The sequence below is a fragment of the Elgaria multicarinata genome, chromosome 9 (genome assembly GCF_023053635.1).
Source record: "Elgaria multicarinata webbii isolate HBS135686 ecotype San Diego chromosome 9, rElgMul1.1.pri, whole genome shotgun sequence".
Classification (NCBI taxonomy): Eukaryota; Metazoa; Chordata; class Lepidosauria; order Squamata; family Anguidae; genus Elgaria; species Elgaria multicarinata.
The window spans coordinates 39,828,865-39,849,592 of record NC_086179.1 but is presented as its reverse complement, the minus strand read 5'-3'; positions in this window follow the sequence as shown (position 1 = coordinate 39,849,592).

Below are 20,728 nucleotides of genomic sequence, written 5' to 3'. Positions count from 1 at the left end.
ACTGGACATGTGTGCACTCATGCAAGGAGAAAGGAAGGAGCAGGGAGTGAATGTGGAAGTGAGGGGGCTGGTTAGTTAAACCACCTGCACATGAGCCGCACTGAAGCCGTTGTAGCTGAATGACTGTGCTGGCTTTGGGGCTGTGGATGCAGGAGGGAGGAGGAAGCAAGAGGTATAGAGGAGGAGAAGGGGGAGAGAAGGTAGGGAGAAAAGTATGACATGTGGGGTGAGGCAAATGAGACAGGGGACAGAGCGCAGAGGAGAAAAGGACACAGGAACGAAATGGGAGGTGCAGCAGCATTTGGGGGACACAGAGCTTGCCTGGAGATGTATGTCATTAGGCCCGGTTGCCATTGCTCCCATTATATAGTAGAGAGTGTTTGCTGAAGGTCACACAAAGAATCCCAATCAGGAAGTGAAACTTTAACTCAGCTTTCTCACACACAATCCCAGGTCTCCTTGGTATTATTCACAGGGCCACAATAGCTCTTTTCCTTACGCCATGCAAAGTTCCACCTGCTCACTTCATCAGTGTTTAGGACATAAGAACCTTTGCTCTAGCCAGGATGTCCCTTCACAATGAGGGATCATAGAGTAATAATAATCTGTATTATTTATGAAGCACCTCCAAATCTAGGCATTGTTCAGTAGTTAGGTTAAAAGAAACAAACTCTGCCTGCAGGCTTACAACCTGAAACATGCTCTCTGTTTATCCTGGCTTCCTGGCAGGGTCCTCAGCAAACGGTTAGTCCACAAAAAGACCTTGAAAGGTGCTTCTCATAATTCCCACCCTTTCACCCAGGCTGTTGTGCGATCAGAGAAGCTGCATTAAGGTGCACTGATCATCGCTTAATTAATTAGTACTCAAGGCAGAGTTTTATGTAAATGTTATTTAAATTCCAATCAGCACTTTCATTTCCGCACAGAGTTATTTATATCCTGGCTCTCAGGTGAGCAAGGGTCAGAGCCGTCTCACGAACTGCAGATTGACATGTGCCACCTGGGAAGACAGACAAGTGGCACCAGGCGTGTCAACAATCCCCCTGCAGGAATAGCAGGAACCACGTCAATCAGGCAGCTCAAGAAAGAAAGAAAGAAAGAAAGAAAGAAAGAAAGAAAGAAAGACTAAATAAGGAGAGGAGGAACCTCTGCAAGGGCCAGCCTAGTTAGGGTGACCAACTGTCAGGATTTCCCCGGATTTGTCCTGGTTTTTGTTCTTTCCATGGTGTCAGGGGGGATTTTCTATAATTTTCAATAATATCCTGGAATGACACACCTTCCTCTTTAAGGCTGCCATTAGCATGGCAGGAGGGAATGACATGTTTTCTTGAGGCACATCATTCCCCCACCCCAAGCTCCAATTGAGGTCTTAAAGGGGAAAGTGGGTCATTCGTGGACATTATAGAAAAGGCCCCAATTGGAGTGGATGGTGGTGGTGCAGAATGAAATCCTTTCCCCTCCTCCACTCCAATCGGGTTCTTTAAGGTGGCGGGGGAATAACGTACTTTCTGCAGGACTCAGAAAGCTGCTTCCCCACTCACACACTAGGTGTCCTCTTTTTTGGTTTCCCAAATATGTTCACCCTAAGCCTAGTGGATCGGTGGCTTTAATACATCTCAGTCATGTGGTGGGGCATTAAGTTAGTTTGCCTTGGTTCAAGAATGGCAACAAGACTGCTTTCTCAAGCTGTGATGTGGAAGATGGACTTATGAAAAGGGGGGGTTGACAAATTCCTGGAGGAGAAGGCTATCAACACCTACTAGTCCCGATGGCTATATGGAACCGCCAGATTCAGAGGCAAAATGCCTATGTACACCAGTTGCTGGGAGTATGGGCAAGAGGGTGCTGTTGCACTCAGTCCTGCTTCTGGGTGGGCAGATGGTTGGCCACTGTGTAAAAAGAATGCTGGACTAGATGGGCCCTTGGTCTGATCCAGCAGGGCTCTTCGTATATTCTTATGAGCACAGGAGGCAGCCTTGTTGTACCAAGGCAGGAACTACACTACCACTGTATAATGGTTTTGAAGTGCACTGACAACTGTTGGAGCCCAGGACACATTCCATATAGCCTTTTCAAACCACTTTCAAAGTGTTACATCCTGCTTGGTGTAGATGTTGTCATGCCCCTACTTGAGGAGTCCTCTTCAGAGGAGGCGTTAGAGGACCCAGAAGCCCAGGATGCCCTAGAAGTCAAAGCACCAGACCGGGGACTGCCATTAGCCTCACAGAAGCCTGAGCCCTCGGGGGAGGTGGTGGCAGGGCCATCCCTGCCCAGAGAAAGAGACTCTGCCCTCTGAGGCAGAGGTTGAGCAATCCCCTGACCCCAGGGAGGGTCGGCACCTCCAGCGACAGGCTAATAGGGCTCTTGTGTGACAGAGTGCTCGCCTGCAGGGCTCCTCAGGAGAAAGTTATTCCTCAGGGGTAAGGCTCTGCAGAAGAAGGCCAGCTGAACTCTGGGTGGGGTCCAGCAGGCTGTGGGTTTCAAAGCCTGCAGTAGCAAGCAGCCAGCATTGGAGTGACGTTAGTCCACCCGCCTTGTGGTGTGTGGCCAGAACCGGGCCTCGGCCTGCTACGACTCTGCTCTTGGACTCCGTAACGTACCGACTGTTGCCCCATGTTTCGACCTCTTGCCTGTTCTTTGTGACCACTCTTGTTGATGCCCGCTCCTCTTGTCTGCCTGCCCTCCTGGGCTCTGACCTCAGCTTGCAATTTGACCACTGCTATTGTAACCTGAACTGCAGCTGGAGTCTGTTTCTGCCATAACAGGACAGTTCTGGCCCAAGTCTCATCACTGGTCCGCCTATCCTAGTATTGTCAACTCTGCATGGCCAGTGGCTCTTGAGCAGAAGTCTTTTCCAGCCCTGCTACCTGAGATCCTTTTAAAGTCAGAGATGCAGGAACAGAGCCTGGGATCTTCATGCAAAGCATGCCTCTATCATTGAACTACACTCCTTCCCAAATAATGCATACACAAGGACGCATGAATGATAGGACATATCATGGTGTAAGGCTAGGAGGAATAGAAAAGAAAGAAAGAAAGAAAGAAAGAAAGAAAGAAAGAAAGAAAGAAAGAAAGGATAAAGGGCAGTAGAGTGGTAAACAGATAGAGCTGACCATGATGCACAATTGTGGATACTGCTACACAAGCCCTGCACTGCTCTTGTGAAGCTCCCATTCATTTCACTAAGACTTGTGCAGGGGAACTTCTTTGGTGGATCATGCCCACTTGATGTTTCAACTCATAGAATCATAGAATGGTACAGTTGGAAGGGGCCTGTAAGGCCATCAAGTCCAACCCCTGCTCAATGCACACCTTAAAGCATACCAGATAGATGGCTGTCCAACTCAGATACCAGAACATTTTAGGCCAGATCTAGTACATGCTGCTAAGCACCTAGCTATGCTTAGAGATTAACAACCTCCTAGTACATGTTATTGCTCATCACTTATTCTAGGATAACTTGCCTCTTCTGGGAGAGGCTCTAATTACAGAATTCAACTATACAAAAAACTTTTTCAAGCATTCATTCTACAGCAGGGGTGGGGAAGACACAAACACACAGCCCAGTGTGCTGGATTATATCGGGGGCAAGGCTCCACTAGTGACAGAAGCAGCAGACTGCACATAGGTGGAGACTGTGGCCACAATTCTTTTCCCCATCTACATTCACTGTGGTCAATTCAAGAATGCAGATTTGATTTTCCAGATCTTTGTTTATATCATAAAGCTTATTTCTTATCCCATGCTAGTGACTGGAAAAATACCCCTTTTTGGCTTATTCGTGTTAGGATCTAGGAAGAGGAAAAGAAAGGAATGTCTCCATTACCAATTTTTGCAGAGAGAGAGAGAGACTTGGAATACAATAGCTCATCAGTTGCAGTTTGATCCGATGTTCTCTTGCTTAATGAACTTCATGGGAGAATCCAGTTTTGAAAATAGAAAGAGGACATTTTATGTGGAGGATTTGGGCTGCTAATGGAATGTATACTTTAGATCTGTTAATAGGTTTGAATGGAGAATTTTTACCATTTTCAGTATTGCAGATTAGATATCATTTACTGTCTAGTGCTAGTTTATAATAATAATAATAATAATAATAATAATAATAATAATAATAATAAAAATTTATTTCTTACCCGCCTCTCCACTCTGATCGAGGTGGAGAACAACAAGCGATAAAATACACAAAACTGAATTAAAACATAATATACATTGTTTAAAACATCCTAAAAAACATCCTAAAACATTCTAAAAACATCTTAAAATTCCACTGGACAGGCCTGCTGGAAGAGATAGTCTTTATAGCTTTCTTGAATGCTAGTAGATGAGTTAACGAGTCTCCTCCAGCAGGCCATTCCACAATCTGGGAGCAGCAGTTTAGATATCATTTACTGTCTAGTGCTAGTTGGCAGTACATTCAGCTTCAGCATTTGTTGGAGTCTATCTACGGGCCATTAGTGATGAGAGCTTCCACTCTTCCTTTATTGTTAGAGGGATTAATTGGTTCCAAAGCTAAGCCTATAATAGTTGTTTATGAAAGTCTTTTTGAATGTAATACAGTAGATATTCAGAAGGTCAGAAATGAATGGAATGAGGAATACATTCTAATCAATGGAAGGTGGCCTTAGCTTCTGTATGTACTATTTCTGTAGATTTAAAACAGAAACTGATTCAACAACAAAAAAAACCCGATGCTTTGTGTATATTGGACATCACAGAGGATACTCACTGGCTCAACTAAATGCTGGTAAGGTAACAAGGACGATGCCTCAATGCTTCTTTTTGGTTGGAAGTTATTGTTCGTATACATTTTGTTCTTGAAATATCTGTGATAATAGCAGATGTACACATGCTTTTAAATTACATCCCTAATGTGGGGATTAACAGATGGAGAGCAAAAGTGGACACCGGGAGCCTTTACAGTTTCATGACACTTGGACTTCAAGCTTGGACTGAAAGACACCTACCTCCTATCACTCAATGGACTAAAGATCTCACTGCTCTTGCTGCATTTGAGTGTAGCTCCTGCAACCATCAAAGTTCTATGGACACTTATTGATAGATTGATAGATATATAGATATGTATGGATTGCTTGTATTAACATATATATTTGAAATGGAAGTATTAAATCCTTTCCCCCTTTTTTTGGTGTTCTTCCCTCCTATATCTCCTATATCAAGGGAGTTGTTAATGATTACTGTATTGATATGTTTTATTATATTAATCTCTCCCTTTTCTTTCTTTCTTTCATTTTTTTGGTTGTTGTTATTGTAATTGCTGTGTTCCAAACAAAAAGATTTTTTAATGCAAGTATGTTCATTCACCTTAGGCTGAATGACCAAATATGACTTTCTCACCTCTCCTTAGGATAGTGAACAATTGGTGAAACAGTTGGAATCATGCCACAGGTTGCTGGACTGGAAGTAACCATTAGGAAATAGTTTGGAGTTGGTGGTAACCTAGGGAATGGCTGGAAAGGACAATACTGGCCAGCAGTAAGGATAGCCAAGGGCCCTAGATTCAACACACAAAGCAATCCTATGAGGCCTCTTGCAGCCTGATCAAGTTGCAATAAAGCTGTGGTTAAAAAGAAAAAGCCCACCTAAAGAAAATAAATGTATGTATGTATGTATGTATGTATTTAAAGCAGCAGGGGTTTCCCATTTGGGAATTTGAGAAAATGCTGTGGGCACCGCCACAAAATGTCTAATCAGTGGATTGTCACTATGGCAGCTTGAATGAACATGTTCCATAACTGTGAAGTCCTCATTAATAGCACTACACAGCTAGGCGTCTTAAGAGTATGAGTGCCCATAAAGGGATTGGGTTTAGGGTGACCACTTACATGCTGCCAAAAAAGAGGCAATGCAGCACCGAAAAAGAAAGCAAAAGGTGATACCGATTTGCATAAAATGTGCATAGGTTGGTGTATATGTATAAATGCAAATTCAAACATAATTATCCTAAACTGAACAGAAATACAATGCATCTCACCATAGTGGCACAGACTATGATCAGGTGAAAGGTGCATTTGTGTATTTAGTCAGCTATCCAGGAAGCTTCAAGGCCCCTGTCCTGCTCTCCCTTCTTATGGCTCTTTATCTTTAAAGCAGATTTGGAATAGACAAACCTTCAATAGAGGACATCTTCAAATACAGGACAATCCTCCAGCAGCATTTCAAACAGAGGACTGTCCTCTGTAAAGGAGGAAGATACATTCCCCCCCCCCCCACAAATTGGGCCAGTGTCTAGAAGATAGAGTAGGCCGTGAGAATAATGAAATTGGCCATCTCTGGCCAAGAGAATGGTCTGAAAGGGCCTGAACTGGTTCCATCTCTGAAGTTAAACAGACATAGGTTGAGATTAACCCCACACATGCCACCGGGATGGAAGGGCACAATAGAAAAGTAACAATTAAACAAAACTATCCCCAGCACAGCAATGGAAATCTTCCTGCCAGAGCTGGAGGCTGGGAGGAACTTATTTTTTAAAACAAACACACTTAGAGATTAATAAACCCATCTTCCCACAAGAAGCAGATAATACTACCGGGACCCACCCAAAGAGATCCAACTATATCTTACTCTAGGGGTTTCTTTAGGAACTGACTTGTTCCTAATATCAAAGTTTAGTAGCTGGAGATTAGTAGATAATTGTTGCAATAATCTGAACTTGAAATCAATAATTATGTGGCAGCAGGAAGGAAATCAATGAACAAAAAATATGTTGCTGATCTAGTTAGAAATGCTATCTATACAACCATCAAAGTTCCCTAGCAACTGCCTCTTAGGAACTACTACTACATATGGCCTCACTTCCTATTGTGAAGTTTCCAGAGCTGCAGGAGGGTTGCCTAGCTACTGTGCAGAACCTTTTCTACCCAGTGGTTTGGTGTTGTTTTTTTCTGGCTGTGTGGGATTAGTTCAACTACAGCAAGGGAGTTCCCTTTCTTGGTGTAGTGCTTGATGGAATACAGGCGTGTTTTCAAGATTCACACAAAACTCTTGACAATGAAGAGTGAACCAAGAAAGGTGTCTAGGAGCAATAACCTTCTGGGCCCTAAATTAGGTTGGCCAGGAGTCCTCCTTTACAGAGGATAGTCCTCTACTTGAAGTCTATTAGTCCAAGTCCAGCTTAATGATAAAGAACCATTAGGGACAGCAGGGGTGCTGAAGTTGTCCATCAATACTTAGCACAAGGGCTATGCACCACCTCAGGTCCAAGTTCAGATCCTGAACTAAAGCGGGCGGATTTGGCCCCCCTCAATCCAAATCCAGATCAGGCCAAAGTGGTCCATTTTGGGAAATGGCCCTTTTTGGCCACTGTCGTTTGAACATCAGATCTAGGAAATGACAGAGCCACCAACTTCCTTAGAAATAGTGGCTTTCACCAAGGATGGGTGGCTGCCAGACAGGTCAGGTAAGTCCCACAGGTGGGCAGTGGCAGCGGCTCACATGGTTCAGGGGATGAGCAGGGGGAGCAGAGGGGAGTCTGATGGAACTCCCAACCTCTAACCCACTTTGGATGTCTGGATCTTGCTCCAGATTCAGATCCAAAGCAGATTGGACCAATCCTAAAGTGGCCCGAGGCAAATCAGGGCCTAAAGTATTCAGAAGCTCCAAATTGGCCTCCAAAGTGGGTTAGGTAGTCCCTGAATACCACTACTTAGCACCTATACAGCAGGCTGAGCAAGCACATGACCCCACATAGTTACAATCTTCCCCACTATGGTTAGATGTATTTTAATTTAAATTCTAACAATGCTTTCTAAATTTGCATCAATACATATATATTAGCATATGCCAATTTTACCCAAATTGGTTGCCTCTTTTCTCTTCTTTTTTTGGGGAGGCTATTGTATTCCATGTTTTGTTTTTTGGCAATGCATAAGGGATCATCCTACCCTAAATCAACAAGGCCTTTCCTTACATCAGCAGATTGAGTCAACAGATGTGGAGTTTATCAAAGTCAAAAATGTTCCTCTGACTGCAATGCATTATAGGATCTGAGCTTGCACAACGTAGTAACTTATGAGCTTTGAGCTGGGAAGTCTCCAGTCCAGCTAGGTGTTTTTAGGCAAGCCAATATCACACACCTGCAATATGAAAATAATAATACTGACATATTTGACAGTATCTACAGGATTGCTGTAAGGATTGCTAACATAATATAACTGAAACATTTTGAATGCTCAGAAATGGTGCTGTATAGATGCTAAGTATTATGCTCTGTAGTTTTGCTGGCAAAGCCCAAACATCATTTCTCTAAGCCTGGTACAAATTTGAAAAAAGGAGGGGGGAACCACACACCCCTCTTGTCAGTTTTGCAAAAATGGAGGCTTGATTGGTGTGCAATAACTTCTTTAGGTCCCTTTGCTTAAGTTCTTGATACTTTTGGATGCCTGATTAGTACTTATAGCTAGACATGGCAGCATAAAATGTATGTTTTTAAAGAGGCATGGCACTACCTCTTTAGCTAAGGCCCAATCGGAAAAATATTAATTATATATGAGGGAGAAATATCCTTTAGATAATTGTTCCCAATCCTGGGACCTAGCGTGAGTTCACTTCTGCAGGACTCTCCCAATATGTTTTGCCACCTGAGGCAAGGACAAAAGGCACCTTCCTACCTCCACCCTGTTCCATGCACAGAAACTGACTAAATTGTCAGCTGAATCTTACTTCAGCACTGGCAATGGGACAACATTCCTCACCACACTGGAGGGCAGCTGGCTAGTTTTGTGAGTACTGGCACACAAAGCTCTGTACTGCAACGCGTCACTACTCATGCCCACTTGCCAGCATTTTCTGCCTGAAGCACCTGCCTCACTCTGCCCATGCTTTTATGCATGCTGGAGACTAGAAACATAACTAATTAACGAGAGCCAGTGTGGTGTAGTGGTAAGAGTGTTGGACTGGGAGCCAGGAGTTCTGGGTTCTAGTCCCAACTTGGCCATGGAAGCTCACTGGGTGACTTTGACCCAGTCACAGACTCTCAGCCCAGCTTACCTCACAGGGTTGTTATTGTGAGGATAGGATGGAGAGAAGGTAGATTATGTACACTGCCTTGGGTTCCTTGGATATAAAAAGGTGGGATATAAATATAATAAATAAATACATTTACTCATATATGTCCACAGGCCTACAAACCCTATCAGCACCCCTGGCTCTCACTCTTTCCGGGATCTGAATAGCTCTATTTAGCCCTCCATCCATTTACTCTGCTCATGAAGCGGGGAGAAGGACAGCATCTGCTTGTCCCAACCCAGACCTCTGCATAGTAGATGTGATATCTACAAAGGGGAGTCTTGGAAGAAGATGCTGCTATGACAAGATGGGCGATCTCCCCCTGCAATCCTGAGGTAAAACTCTTCAAGGCTCCATTCATTGCCAAAAACAGAGACAGTCTAAGCAGCAGCTCGAAGTTCTTCCAGAATAGTATAGCTGGAGGTCTAATAAAGCTTAATAACTAATTACATTCTTTAAGACTTCTGTGCCACCCTCACCTCGTGCCACCCATGGCCTTTTATGTGACAGTAGACAGATGTTGCCCTGATGTTGCCTGGGCTAGCTCAGCTAATAATGGCAAACTTGTGCAGCAGAAGTGTTGAGAGATTCTGACACGATCCCATTAATCCTGTAACAAATGGTATGGAAGAAGGAGGAGGAGGAGGAGGAGGAGGAGGAGGAGGAGGGAGAGGGAATAAGTTCCTAAAAGAAAGGGGGGAAAGGAAGAGAGAGAAGAGAAAAGGGGGAAAGGGAGGGGGAGAGGGAGGGAGGGAGGAAAGAAAGAATGAAAGAAGATGAAGATGAAGAAGAAATCTGTGTTGACTTTCCCCCATGGAACATGCAGTCCAGACTCAGGCAGACGGCGTCTCCCATCTGTGCTATTCTATGGACAGGAGGGCGGTTCCTGTTCCTGTAACCAGACTGATCATGCCAAAGAATCCTGCTTCCCACTTCGTTCTGAAGAATGCTTGCGTATATTCCATCTGGCAAGGAAATGTGCGAAACATTTCATACACACAAAAGCTCATACACCGCAGTTAAGGGGAGCAATAAAAATGCCACCATAAACTATAGCGAAGGAAGAAGTCACTTTTACTATTACCAGAGATAAGAAATGAAATATGACTTTGGAGTGCGATGATGTGTGAAGGATGCGCTTTCAGGATTTGTTTGTGATGAGAAGCCATAAAACCAAGGCAGCGGGCACAAACGTAAAAAGTCAAGGAAGGCACCACTGCAGGCGTATCGAATCGTCTGACCCTATCCTAGACTTACACCTACAGATTGTGGGGGGAAGGGTAGGATCACTACTAAAGTGGTGGAAGGAGAAGCTCCATCAGTGCGCAGAACGGATGCTGGTATTGCATCACCATTGTCTCAGTGGTATGTGTTGCCAACCTAACTGCTACGCCACTGGAACTTGACTGGAATCTGGCACATGTTGGGAGAAGATTGCGGCTTAGTTTCAGATTGTATGCTTACTCGTGGGTTGTTCCTGTAATCCGTGATGGTGACCCATGACACCTGCAAAAGAGGTATAACACAAGCAAATCAATTGAAATCAGTGGATATTCTCACATGACTATCCCAACAGCACCTTCTTCATTGACTTCCAACTATCTCATAAGATTGGGTGCTGGCTAGCTCAGTAGCCCATCATAACACCCCACCAGGAAACCATAAGTCCACCCACAGGAATGCAGTTCACATATCAAGCTGTTTAGCATGAGGCTGTACAACCCTGCCCCGATATCTGTAAACCATGAGAATGCAAGTACACAAGTGGAATTGTTCATTGGAACATTAGTGCAAGGACATTCTGCACAAACAAATCACTTTTGTACAAGCAGCCAAGGCGAGCAAGCAAGGATCCATAATTCCACTTGCCTGGTCAATGCTGGGCAGCTGTCACATCCCTTCCATCCCATTACAGAGAGGTGAGAGAATTCCATGTCACATAGAGAAAATGCCATACAGGAGTGTGCAAGAAGCCCTCCTGCTTTGTGTTGCAAACAGTGCCGCTACTTGTATCCCTTTCATTCCTAATCAAGTCCTGGCATTGAGCAGTGACTCATCAACATCAGCTCAGCATTTCTCTCAGCTAGTCGATGAGGTCTGCAAAGGTTTGTGTGATTATTAGCTGTTTCCTGATTACATCTAAAGAAGAAACTGCAACTATCTGGATTAGGTATTGCATGCAGTTTATTCACAGCCCCTTTTACTGCAAACTCCTTGTGGTTCCTCAGTGAGCAGGAAATAATCTTTGCACAAGCTTAGATGCTCTCTATTACTTCATGGTCTTGGACTGATTCTGTCTTCAATGGCCTGTTAAGATAGGTAGAGAGACCTGCCCACAACACAAAGTCCCTGTGCATTTTTTATCTGTGATGCCTCCCCCCACCTCTCTCTCTCTCTCTCTCTCTCTCTTTCTTTGAAATCACATCAAGGTCAAAAAATAAAATGCCAGATACTTTTTCTTATTATTTTTTAAATCCTGTAATCATAGAATAGTGCTGGTCTCTCTCTGGCAGGATCTACACTGTCGTTTTATAATGGTATTGACAACTGTTGTGGCCTATGACACATTCCATATACCATTTTCAAACTGCTTTCATAGTGTTATTTCCTGCTTGGTGTAGATCTGTTTTCTCGCTCACTCACTCTCGGTCTTTGTTTGTGTGTGTGTTTCTCAGCTGCCTGTGTTTTCTGCTAAAAGTCCGACAAATAAAAAAAAATCATTTCCTTTCCCTTGAGTTCTCTACATATGCTACAAGACTCAAGCAGTGGAAGCTAGTAGCTCCACTTTTGTTGGGGCTGTGTACTGCTCCACTGAGAGACACCTCAAGTAGTCCTAGATCCTGCAAAAATCAGTGAGGCTTGTAGCTCCGATGTTAGCGGGGTATTGAATCCACTCAGGGTTTCAGTCAGAACTCCAAAGGAGCTATCTGAAGTGCTTCCGACCCTTTACTACTGTATGATACGGCTGGGATCCCTAATTGTGATGCATTGGGAGGGAAGGGGGGGCATTTCATGGAGTATGCCTCCAGTGAGATTTCAAAGGATTCATCATTATTCCCCTGTGATTTACTTTCCTGAGCATTAATCCTGATGCCTCTTCCTTTGTTTAATTTAAAATCATTATTTTCACCTGGACTCCAGAAGGATAGGCATTGACTTGAGGAGGCCACTTTAGAAAGAAAGGGAAATTGAGAAAAAGAAGAGAAGAGACGTGAGGAACTAAGGAAAAAGGGGAAATAAATATTAAGGGAATGGTCAGTGGATTTTGCAAACACTTGGGGAATTAAAAAAAAATGATTTCAGCTTTTTCTTCTTCTTCTTCTTTTTTAAGGTAACAGTGAAAGTAAAAGAGGTGGATATTTGGAGTCCTGTGCTAACTGGTGCCAAAAATTGACAGCAGCAGAATTTGGGTCAAATACTATAGTCATTTTTCCAAAATGATTCCAGTGTGTTCTTACTATAGCAGCAATCATTTTGTTTTCTTCTGATATTTCTTTTTGCACCAAACCATCTCCTATATAGAGAGGGAAAGATTGGTCTATTTCTGGTCCATGTTGCGTTTGTTCATTCATAAATCTGTTCCATCCTGTTTCTGCATTAACCTGTGTCAACATTATTGTTGTTCAAATCCATGCAAAATATTGTATTTAAATACATATTTTTGAATTTATTTTCTCACAAAATATGCATTTCTAAACATATTTCTCACAAAGTATGCATTAACATATTTTCTCTCAAAGTACAATTTCTAAACATATTTAATTCTAAAATATGTATTTTTGCATGCATTTCTGTGCCTTTTTAAAGCCCAGAATTGCATCACAATATTAGGAGAAGTACACAGTCTGGAGGGTAACTGTGTTGTGTACATTAGTCCAAGAGGTGCCGATCAGTTCAGTTCATTTTGCTTCAAAATTCAGACAAAACAAAATCCTCAAACATAGCTACTAATCTTGTTAAATCCCATTACATCAAAGAAACATATAGAGGCCTATTCTGCCTAAATGCATGGTGCAATAATTGCATTATTGTTAACTTGGAGTTTAAAACAACAAAGAGTCCTGTGGTTCCTTAAAGATGAACACATTTATTATGGCATAAGCTTTCATGGACTAGAATCCCTGAAGTGTGACACTGAATTCCAGGTATATGTACACATGGTGGGAGGCGATTGTGAAAAGTGAGGCTATTCAAACGACCTTGCATTGGCGAGCTGTTTAACACTTGTACTGTGATTTAAAAACAAAACAAAACCTTTATCCCTGTTCAAGCCACAGCAAATAAAGTTGAACCTCTTGGTGCATTATAGTTCAGTTGTTTCACATTGCAATATGTCTTTGAAGTTCCTTTGCTCCAGAATGAGCACTTTAAGGTTAGTAACAGAGTGTCTTGGAATGCTGAGATAATCTCCCTGTGGTTTCTGAATATGGCCATTTCTGATGTCAATTTCGTGTCTGTTCATTCTTTTGCACAGAGACTGGCCTCTTTGCGCTATGTAGACAGTAGAAGGACATTTGATTCCATTGTGGATTTCCCCAACTTCCCTACATTTGAGTGGTTTTAGCTGGGAACTGTAGGTGACAAGGGGTGTTTTGCTATTTTCTCTTCTGGGTCTGTCCTGTGGTAGGTTATTCTCGGGTTCTCATCTGGCCTTCTTGATCTTTTACTTTCACTTTATTGTGTGGCTGTTGTGGGCTGAGGAATGTGTGATTAGAATCTTTAAGTTCTAAGTGTCTGTCCAAGCTTGAAGGGATTTAGTTGTACTCTAGTGCTTACTGTAGACCAGGCATAGCCTGTACTTGGTTTCCCTGACCTTCTGTGTGGTGCCCACTGCCCCTCCACTGCAGCCCCCACTGAATTTTCTGCAACAGCAAAAAAGAAAGATTTTTTTTTAAAAAAAAGCAGTGGTTTGCTGTTGAAATTTGGTGGCATTGTGATGGCAAAAGGGGCCTATTTAGATTTAAAACAAAGCTGAAGAAGAACTTTAAAGCCACCTCCACACTGCCAAATTTTGGTGGCAAATTTAGTGGCTCCCCAGCAGGGGAAGGCCTTGGGGTTGGGGGAAAAATTGGTCCCAAGATCCCCCAGAAGCTGCCCACTGCTGTTGTAAACAATGGATTTTGTGGTGTGTTCTGGGTGGGAACTGGAAACATGTAAGTAGATGAAGATTAAAGAAGCTAAACATTTAAAAAAAACACCACGTGTTTGGATGTAAGCTTTCTCTCATATGACCAATTATTTGGCCCTATAACCCCAGCGTATGCTACTTCTGGAGGTGATTTGCATGTGGAGTTCGGGGCCTGGATTAATCTGGATGGTGCTCCCATCCACCCACCCCCTTCAACACAGGCAGGTGCAAATCTGAATGAATTAAATGCACCTATTTTCAGTAGCATGTCTCCAGAGATCATTGCATCATTGTGAGCAGAAAGCCATGTGGGTGTAAAGCGCAGGGAAAGAAAAGAGAACTAGTCATCCATCTTCCCAGAGAGGTTTTACTCCCTTCACATATCTGAGGGGAGGGTGGCGGACAGAAGTGTACGGTTCAAAAGGGATGGTTTTGTTCCACAGTATTATAACTACAAACAATATGTAACATAGAGGACATGCCTCATGTTTTAGAGATTGAACTTGTGAGATCTGTGGACTCATTTTAGCTCATGAACGCTTAGACTTCTAGGTATGTACTTACAATGCGGACAATTACATACAGGCCTAGATCCTCAGAGGACAAATCCAAGCTGGCATCATTCTACTGAAACTGATGGGAGCATAAGTCTGTAGTCTTTAAATCAGCCCTGCCCTGCCCTGTCCCAGAGGTGTTGCGCCAGCTGGAGATAACAGAGTGTCACGAGTAACATCCATTTAGTTTAGACGACTTTGACTGTATTAGAAATGCCAGTCCAAAGTCACATCTGATTCTTCTGAGTCCTGTTGAAATCAATGTTAGCAATTTTCATTCATGAGAAGCAGAAATAGGCCTTTACACTGTATACACAAAACTCTGTGAGTGAGGACAGAGCAACAGGCGAAGGCACCAATGTGGAAGCAGAAATAGGCCTTTACACTGTATACACAAAACTCTGTGAGTGAGGACAGAGCAACAGGCGAAGGCACCAATGTGGAAAGCAAATAAAAGTCAAGGCTCTTGCACATAAGCCTGGAGCAGTGAGTGTGCATCAATCGGAAGTGTAGCTTTTAACTGGAAATGTTTAGAGCATGTCATCATGGCGTCTGATGAGTGGAAAGCATTTGCCATTTCAGAGGATAATTAAAAAAAGAAAAACCTCATTCAATTAGCAAGATAGCTCTAAACCCTTTGGATATACACGATGGATGGTTGATAGATTTTACAACAGCAAAAGATTTTAACAACCAAATCTGAAGTCATTCAGTTGGTTGAAATAACGCTTTCACTAATTTGCCTATCCTCCCCAAAATCTCAGGAATATGAACAAAGGACAAAACCAAGATACACTCCCTCCCAGGCCATTGGCTGAGCTGCTGTTTCATCACAAAAATCTCTCCGCAGCCATTGGCTGAGTTCCTAGAGTATCATGAATATTACAACTGCTAAAATGTTCAAGCGTTGACACAAATGATCTAGCAGAGAATGAGCCCTCCATGGGAAGCAAGTGTGGACTAGAGAATCAAGGAGACAGCCCTAGAACAACAGCCATCAACTCTTCAGCTGGGGATGCGAATGAGGCACATGAATGGCATGAATGGGATATGCTGGTTGCGGGGGGAGGAGTTGCGGGGGGTGAGCAGGGAATAGGATATGTGTAGGGGTATAGAATCATAGAATCATGGACTAGTAGAGTTGGAAGGGGACTACAAGGCCATCGAGTCCAACCCCCTGCTCAATGCAGGAATCCACCCTAAAGCATACCTGACAGATGGTTGTCCAGCTGCCTCTTGGGGCGTTCCTAGACGAGGCCTTAGCGCGCCTTGAGAGCCGGTTTCCCTGCTGTGCTTCCACATGACGCACAGGGGAATCCGGCTCCAGGCCGCACTGAAGCCTCCTCTAACGCGCCATAAGCGAAGTCGCTTATGGTGTGCCTTTTCCCCAGCCCCGGCCTGAGGCGGGGGCTGGGGAACGTCTAGCTACTGCCGTGGCTTTTTGCGGCTACTCGCTTACTCGCGAGTAGCCGCAAAAAGCCACGGACTGGCCACAGCGCTGAGCGCTGTGCTCATCGGCCGGGGGAGATCCCGGTAGGGAGAAGGGGAGATGACACAGGACAGACACACACACACGCAGGGAGAAGGGGAGACGACACAGGACAGACACACACACACGCAGGGAGAAGGGGAGACGACACAGGACAGACACACACACACGCAGGGAGAAGGGGAGACGACACAGGACAGACACACACACACGCAGGGAGAAGGGGAGACGACACAGGACAGACACACACACACGCAGGGAGAAGGGGAGACGACACAGGAGCGGATGGGGGGGTTAACTAAAAAAAACCCTTACCTTCTCCGCAGTCTTCGGGCCGCACGTGGCCCCTTTAAACTTTAAAAAAAATGGCAGACGCTGCAGGGATCCGACGTCCCTGCGCGTCCTGCGTCTGGAAGCCCGAGCGGTGCGTGCTAACATCAGCACGCTGACGCCCCGCCTCCCTGCCGGCTTATCCCGGCAGGTCTAGCAAAGCCCTTGAATGCCTCTAGTGTGGGAGAGCTCACAACCTCCCTAGGTAACTGGTTCCATTGTCGTACTGCTCTAACAGTCAGGAAGTTTTTCCTGATGTCCAGCCAGAATTTGGCTTCCTGTAACTTCAGCCCGTTATTCCGTGTCCTGCACTCTGGGAGGATCGAGAAGAGAGCCTGGCTCTCTTCTGTGTGACAACCTTTTAAGTATTTAAAGAGTACTATCATGTCTCCCCTCAATCTTCTCTTCTCTAGGGCCAGATCTACACTATTGCTTTAAAGCGCTTTATAACAGTTTTATAGTGCTTTAAAGCAGTTAAAGCACTTTATAACTGTTATAAAGCGCTTTAAAGCAGTAGTGTAGATCCGGCCCAGGCTAAACACGCCCAGTTCTTTCAGTCTCTCTTCACAGGGCCTTGTTTCTAGACCCCTGATCATCCTGGTTACCCTCCTCTGAACACGCTCCAGCTTCTCTGCATCCTTCTTGAAGTGTGGTGCCCAGAACTGGATGCAATACTCAAGATGAGGCCTAACCAGGGCCGAATAGAGAGGAATGTACCTCACGTGCTTTGGAAACTATACTTCTATTAATGCAGCCCAAAATAGCATTTCCCTTTCTTGCAGCCATATCGCACTGTTGGCTCATATTCAGCTTGTGATCTACAACAATTCCAAGATCCTTCTCATATGTAGTATTGCTGAGCCAAGTATCCCCCATCTTGTAACTGTGCCTTTGGTTTCTATTTCCTAAATGTAGAACTTGGCATTTATCCCTATTAAATTTCATTCTGTTGTTTTCAGCCCAGCACTCCAGCCTATCAAGATCACTTTGAAGTTTGTTTCTGTCTTCCAGGGTATTAGCTATCCCACCCACTTTTGTGTCATCTGCAAATTTGATGTGTTCCCTGCACCTCCTCATCCAAATCATTAATAAAAAATGTTGAAGTGCACTGGGCCCAGGACTGAGCCCTGCGGTACTCCACTCGTTACCTCCCCCCAGTTTGAGAACGTACTGTTGATAAGCACTTTTTGAGTCTAATTCTGTAGCCAACTGTGAATCCACTTTTAGCTAGTTTGTTAATCAGAATATCATGGGGCACTTTGTCAAAAGCTTTGCTGAAGTCAAGATATATGACATCCACAGCATTCCCACAGTCCACAAGGGAGGTTACCTGATCAAAAAATGAGATCAAATTAGTCTGACAGGATTTGTTCCTTACAAATCCATGTTGGCTACTAGTAATCCCTGCATTGTTTTCAAGTTGCTTACAGATTGACTTCTTTATTAACTGCTCCAAAATTTTCCCAGGGATGGATGTCAGACTGACTGGTCTGTAGTTCTCAGGTTCCTCCTTTTTGCTCATTTTGAAGATAGGGACAACGTTAGCCCTCCAGTCGTCCAGCACTTAACCCATCTTCCATGATTTCGCAAAGATAATAGTGGTTCTGAGAGTTCTTCTGCTAGCTCCTTCATTACTCTAGGATGCAGTTCATCAGGCCCTGGAGATATGAACTCATTCAAAGAAATTAGGTGTTCCTTGACCATTTATTTATCAATCTCAAACTGCAATCCTGCCCCCTCAGCTTGTGCTTCACTTTTTCCAGAGGGGTCAAAGACCCACTTTTGGGAGAAGACTGAGCCAAAATAGGAATTGAGCACTTCAGACTTTTCTTTGTCATCTGTTATCAATTTGCCTTCCTCATTAAGAAGTTGAACCACCATTTCTTTCCTCTGTCTTTTACTACACATGTATTTAAAGAAAACCTTTTTATTGCTTTTAGCATCCCTCGCTAATCTCAGCTCATTCTCAGCTTTAGCCTTCCTGACGCCATTTCGGCACTTCTGTGCTACCTGTCTGTACTCTTCTTTTGTACCCTGGCCTTCCTTCCACTTCTTATATGTATCCTTTTTGTTTGTTTTTAGGTCATCTCTAAGCTTTTTGTGGAGCCACATTGGTTTCTTCTGTTGTCTTCTATCTTTTTTCCTTGTTGGAATTGTTTGTAATCGTGCCTTAAAAATTTCCTTTTTTAAATACTCCCACCCATCTTGCAGGTGTGTGTGTGTGTGTGTGTGTGTGTGTGTGTGTGTGTGTGAGAGAGAGAGAGAGAGAGAGAGAGAGAGAGAGAGGTGAATGAGTCAGAGAGTCAGAGAATAGGTGTAGGTATAGAAAAGTATTACAAAGCAAAACACATCCATTAATTTTCACAAATATCCATGTATAAAGTCTGCTCATGAGTCAGACATGACCAAATCTCTCCCAACCTACTCAGCTTGATTATACATCACTTTGGTTTGTATGTGTTTATTATATGCTAGTCTTAACCCTGTAGTCAGGGTGGGAATAATTTCAGACCATTTTCTTTCCTAGCAGAGGTGCAAATAAACAAGAGAAAGCTGGGTAAAGAGAGAGGCTTGTCTTCCCTCAGGGCATCCAGAACCTCATTCTCTCTTTGCTGTCCCAGCACTATTTATCTCAAGGCATTAGCATAGAACAGAAGAGATAATTTAGTGGAATAGAGAGTTAGTTAGAAAGACATGGATGGATGGAAAATAAACCATGAAATCTAGTGCCTTGTTCAGAATGGAGTGAATTCCTCCCTCGTCTTATCCACTGAATGCTGAACCTTTCAAATCATTATTGGAATTTTCCTGTTTTGTAATGCCCATTGTTGCAATGCTGGGTTTGCAGTGCAGTTCACACTGGTTAGAAGAAGTGGGAATGCTGTACAAACTTTCTGGACAGTGGGTAGGATAATTACAATACACAGAGGTTGTTGTGTATAGGGCTGTTCATGATTTATTGCACTACTGTAGCTTGTCTGGCCCAATTCAGAAATTCGCCTTCTCTTTTACAGGGTATGGCTCAGATCCAAGGATCCTGCAGCATAAGCAAAAGTTTATCTCCACTCAGTCAGAGGGCTTGCCAATTTCTGTCCTGAGCTGCAATCTTCTGTGCCCACCACCCCATCTACTCACCCAACCCTTTAGAAACAATTTTGGGAGGGGAGTGGCAGACCTCTCTTGCATGAGCAGAAACGCCTACCACTCATGCAGCACAATCCAAGTCCTAGTTTTTCCATGTTTTGTTTTGTGCTGCTTTGCAGTGTGTGTGTGTGTGTGTGTGTGTGTGTGTGTGTGTGTGTGTGTGAGAGAGAGAGAGAGAGAGAGAGAGAGAGAGAGAGAGAGAGAGAGAGAGAGAGAGAGAGAGAGAGAGAGAGAGAGAGAGACTTTGGTCCTTATAGCTACAGCACAGGAGAGAGATGATGTTTCTTATCACAGGAGCTGAGCGGGTGTTTGAAGAACTGTCATCGGAAATGACTAAGTGGATGCTCCAAAACTCATTATTAAAGTCTTGGCTGCTAAGACGAGTTGAGGGCCTATTTTTTCTTTGGAGCAAAAGGGAGACTCTAGCTCACATGGTACCAGAGTAAATCTTGAAAACACAACCCCAGTATAGAAGAATATATTGAACACTGTCAAATAGTTACCAGGCAACTAGTGAGGGATTCATAGCAACCATTCTCCTAGGTTCAAAGTGGATATCATGATGTGGGGGAACCAGGATCAAGATCGCCAACATTTTTTTTTAACTATTTAGCAACCCAATACAATACAGCTGCTTTGAAGACTGAGGAACTTATGTGTGTGTCAAGGGCGGGGGAGGTGCTTGACCTCTTCCTTCCTAACCACTCCCCTGATCTATTCTCCTTTAAAGCGGCTATTAGCTAGGAGTAATCATATAGGTGGCTGTTGTCTTCAGGCCTAGTAACGGTATTTGGTATCCTCAGACAGCTGCCCACCTACCCACTCTGCATGTCCCTCCTCCCCAAGGCCAGTCATACTGAGTGGTAGTTGTGGGTGGTAATTCACCATTTTAAAGTGCCAACAATGTCCTAGAGCAACATGCTTTGGGGACATTGTGGGTAGTTACAAAAGTGGGCAGCTTCCCTCAGGCCATCCTGCCTGGGCATCAGGGTTGGCTTTTCTGATGGGCCTCTCATACCTGGAGTTGGCTGGCCTCTATGACACCTGTATGTTTCG